The sequence below is a fragment of the Giraffa tippelskirchi genome, chromosome 2, assembly GCF_054371585.1.
Source record: "Giraffa tippelskirchi isolate mGirTip1 chromosome 2, T2T-mGirTip1v1.2.pri, whole genome shotgun sequence".
Taxonomy (NCBI): domain Eukaryota; kingdom Metazoa; phylum Chordata; class Mammalia; order Artiodactyla; family Giraffidae; genus Giraffa; species Giraffa tippelskirchi.
This window is the reverse complement of record NC_137276.1, coordinates 334,043-338,739: the sequence shown is the minus strand read 5'-3', so window position 1 is coordinate 338,739 and position 4,697 is coordinate 334,043. Positions and strand designations below refer to the sequence as shown.

General features: G+C 57.1%; 1 pseudogene; it reads left to right on the top strand.

Annotated features, from left to right (window-relative positions):
* Positions 1 to 327: 327 nt before the first annotated feature.
* On the top strand, positions 328 to 1,291 carry LOC145538381 (olfactory receptor 287-like; annotated as a pseudogene).
* Positions 1,292 to 4,697: the final 3,406 nt, after the last annotated feature.

Sequence of the window (4,697 nt, the reverse complement as noted above, 5' to 3'; positions counted from 1 at the left end):
ATGAGGAGTCTAGAATAAGGACAGCCCCAAGGAAGGAATCTAGACCAAGGATCCCCCCCCACCAGCAGGTGACAAGGAGTGTAGAACAAGAACTCAGGTGACAAACAGCCGGATCCGAGTCCACGCAGCGCTCTGGGCCGCTCCGCTGCAGCGGCTGCTTCCCACCCACCGTCCCGTCCAGCCCGCCCGGCCTGGGCCCTGGGGTTAGAGGGCAAGGTGAGTGGATCCAAGAGCGGGGAGGGGGCCTCTTCTCCCGAGCCCCCTGGAGGGCTTCTGGCTGGCGGTCCCTCTTGCTGGCCTCACGGGGCCTGTGTCCTGACTGGTGTCATGGCCTGGGGCCGCAGGCAGAACCTGTCCGCTGGGGGCCCTTTCATCCTGCTGGGCTTCCCGGGGCCCCGGGGCCCCGGGGCCTGCGTGTGGGGCTCTTCCTGCTCTTCCCGGTCATGTACGTGCTTACGGTGGCCGGAAACCCGGCCATCCTCTCGCTGGTCGGGGCACACCGGCGCCTGCAGACGCCCGTGCACTTTTCCCTCTGCCTCCTCTCCTTCAGGAGATCTGGTTCACCGCGGCCTGCGCGCCCAAGATGCGGGCCGTCTTGGCCTCGCGCAGCGGAGCCATCGCCTCCTTAGGCTGCGCTGTGCGGATGCACTGTGTCTTCTCGCCGGGCTGCACTGAGGACTTCCTGCCGGCCGCCACGGCCTACGGCCGCTACCTGGCTGTCTGCCTGCCGCTGCGCTATGGCAGCAGCATGACGCCCGGGCTCTCTGGCCTCCCGGCCCCGGGCTCCAGGCTCTGCGGCTTCTCGGCCATCGCCGTGCACGCGGCCCTCATCGGCTGCCTCTCCTTCCGTGGCTCACGGGTCATCAACCACTTCTGTGACATCGCGCCCTGGATCGTGCTGTCCTGCAGCGACACACGGGCAGGGGAGCTGGCGTTTTTCGGCATCGCCTTCTGCGTCAGCCTGGGCGCCTGCGTCATCACACTGGTCTGCTGCGTCATCACGCTGGGCGTCCTCACGCTCGTCTCCTACGCCCACCTCGTGGTAGTTCCGTCAGGATCCGCTCGGCGCGGGGCTGGCGCCGGGCCTTCTCCACCTGCTCCTCCCGCCTCAACGGTGGTGCTCATCTGGTTTGGCTCCACCATCTTCCTGCACGTGAGGACCTCGGTGGAGAGCTCGCTGGACCTGCCCGAGGCCGTCACCGTCGTCACCCCGGTGCTGAACCCCTTCATCTACACCTTGAGGAACAAGGATGTCAAGGAGGCTCTGCGGGGCGGGGTGCGAGGGACATGAGGCCCTGGGGCCTCTCTGCCCTGGAAGTGGCACCCCAGTTTCGCCGTGCGCAGGGCCCTTGGGCATGCCATGGAGGCAGCGCCCACCCCAGCCTCAGGAGCTCCTCTGGGGCTTGAGCCCCTGCTTGGTCTGGGCCTTGGGGGCTGACGGCCCTTGTCAGGAAGGAGCGGGCCGTCTCACACTTTGGATTTCTCTCAGCTGCCAATGCCTGCACCGGGTGAGCTGTCCCTCAGTGGAGGCTGGCGAGATTGTCCAGGAAGGGGTTGGAGGCTGGCGAGGTTGTCCAGGAAGGGGAGAACCCGGAGAAACAGGGTGTAAATCTCTGCGGAAGCCTGGCAGCCTGTGGGGGCTGTTTGGGTCAGTGTGCAGGTGTGGCTCGCTTTGGGGAGCCTCAGAGCAGACCACCAGGTCTCACACCCTCCTGGGGGTCGGGTGGTGGAACCTGCGGGCCTCAGACGGAGGGGACTTGGTGAGGTCTCTGAATGGATAAGCCACAGAAGACCCTCGGGGGCCCAGAGGCTCAGTGAGGGGCCTGGTCTGGCCTGGCAGCCCATCAGGATGTATCCTGAGAGCATGCGTGGAATTAAAGCTGGCTCTGAAGCTGGGTGTCTGGATGCACCTGTCTGTCAGCGTGACTTATGCAGGTCACATGGCCACTCTGAACCTCTGTGTCTTCATCGCGATGTGGGGATTGTGAGAGTGTGATCCCGTGGAGCCCTTTGAGTACTGAAGGAGTTGGTGTGTCTCCAGTGCTGAAAACAGGGCCTGACAGGGAGGCTGTTGTTTCTTTTCATTCAGACAGCATGATGGACTGAGCTCCCCAGGTAGCTCTAGTGGTAAAGAACCTGGCTGCCAATGCGGGAGACATAAGAGACGTGAGTTAGATCCCTGGGTTGGGAAGGTCCCCTGGAGAGGAAAACCACAACCCACTCCAGTTCTTGCCTGGGAAATGCTATGGGCAGAGGAGCCTGGTGGGCTGCAGCCCATGGGGTCGCAGAGTCGGACATGACTGAAGTGACTACACACACACACACTCACACACATATGGTGGACTGGTGCCCTCCACCAGTGTCCACCCTGATTGTCCAGCCGCAGGCCCCCCCGAGAGGGCTGGATTCCTGCCAGCCGGGTGGAGAGTGAGGGAGCTCCAGCCTTGAGCTGCCCAGGGCCACTGGCTGCACAGCTGTCCCTCAGGGAGGGGCATGGGCCCAGGGCCACTGTGCAGGGTGCCCCAAGCCTGCCTGCTGCTGCTGGCATGCTTGGGGGCCTCTAGGGGTGCTGGAGCCCCCGCAGCTGGAGCGCACCAGGCCTAGGCTTTCTGGTGGGTCTTCTGACTCCTCAGTCTCGGCTGGAGCATGACCTCTGGAGCTCACTGAAGACCCTCCACCCGCTTACAACTGCTCCTGGCCACCCACCCTGGCCTGAGGGTGCCGATAGGTGCCCCTGCCCCTCTTCACTTGTTCACCATCTGGTCTCTCCCCCAGAAGGAACCGCAGGCAGGGGGCTCCGATGGTTTCTCCTTGCTGTGACCCAGGCCCACAACAGGAGGGTCCCTGCAGGAGTGGGTGGCGTCTGCCCAGCTGAAGAGCCTCTCCCACTGCAGAGGAGAAGTCAGGGTTCCTGGAGGCCCCTTCCCCGGAGGCCAGAGCAGAAGGACACATTTGTCTGTCATCTGTGGGTAATGATGCTTGTGTAGTCTTTGTGCTTGGTGAAGTTATTTCCAAATAATGAGTTAAAGTGTCCCAATGTAATCAGTTCCTGTGTTTGTTAAGCTGATGGGGTAAGTTCGGAACACCCCAAGTTAGAGTGGCACCCTTCCCCACGAGATCCGTTCTTCTCTCGCCTTTCCCTTCTCCAGCTCACAGCCCCGCCCTCTGCCCCATCCCTGTCCTTTTGCCCTCATTCTCAGCCAGTCGTGGAGGATTTCTCTGCTCAGGGCCGCGGGCTCAAGCCCTCCTGGTGCAGGTCAGGACGCGGACTGCTGCCCCTGTCTTCCTGCCTAGGGGAGGCCCGATGCTCCCAGGCCCTGAGGACATTCCTGGGTGGAGGAGGGGAGGGGAGGGGGCAGGTGCAGCCCTTGGCTCCTTTTGTCCCGAGGGCCCATGAGTCCCTGGGGAGGACTGCCCGTCCTGGAGGCGCCTGTCCTAGGCGTCTTCTCAGGTTTGGGAATTAGGTGGTATTTGAAAGCCGAAAGGGATGCTGAGAACTGTGCCTTTGCTCTCGCAGAGTCTGGAAGTGGGAAACGCTTTAGAGATTCCCCTCCCTGGGGAGTGTGGTCTGGGGACCTGGGAGGGGGCCCTGGGCCGGCCTCTCTGGGAACTGCCTCGCTCCCCAGCCCCGTCCTGCCCGCATGTGGGGTGGTGGTCACACCACATTGGCAATGTTTTGGATTTTAGACATTCTGCGAGGTGTTTAGTGGTACCTCCTTGTTGTTTTAATCCGTAGTCCTTAATAAGCATCTTTTCACATGCTTATTTGCCATCTACGTAACATCTTTGGTGGGGTGTCTGTTCAGATCTCTTGCACATTTTAAAACTGAGTTGTTTTCTTATTGTTGAAGTTTGTATATTTTGGATACAAGCCCTTTGTCAGATATCTTTTGAAAACATTTTCTAGTCTGTAGCTTGTCTTTTCCACTCTCTTGGCTGTATATTTTGCAGGGAAGAAATTTTTATTTTTAATAATGTTTGACATGTCAACTTTTTATTTCATGGCTTGTGCTTTTGATGTATCTTAGAAAGTTACCACCAAACCCAAGGTCACCTTGATTTTCTCTTGTTACCATCTGGAAGTTTCATAGTTTTGCATTTTAAATTTAGTTCTGAGATCTATTCTGAATTAACTTTTTGGTTGAAATGTGTAAGGCCACTGTCTAGATTCTTTCTTTTTTTTTTCTTTTTGCATGTGGATTCCCTGTTGTTCCAGGGCCGTTTGTTGAAGAGATTGTCTTTACTTCACTGTATTTCCTTTGCCCCTGTATCAAAGAGCAGTTGACTACATTTATGTGGCTCTATTTCTAGGCTCTCTATTCTGTTCCACCAACCTACTTGTCTCTTCTTTGCCAATAATTCCACACCATCTTGATTTCTGAAACCTTATGGTAAATCTTGAAGTTGGCTAGTGTCAGTCCTCCAACTTTGCTGCCTTTACCGCTGTGATGCTAAACTTGAGAATCAGTTTGTTGATATCTACAAATTAACTTGCTAGAGTTTTGATTAGAACTACACAGAACTTATAAATAAGACTGAGAAGAACCGGCATCTTAACAACTCGAGTGTTTCTATCCATGAACATAGACTATCTCTCCATTTATTTTGATTCTCTTTGATTTTATTCATCAGAGTTTTCTCTGTTATAGGTCTACTCTCACATAGGTTTCCTCTCATATAGGTCTTATACACATCAT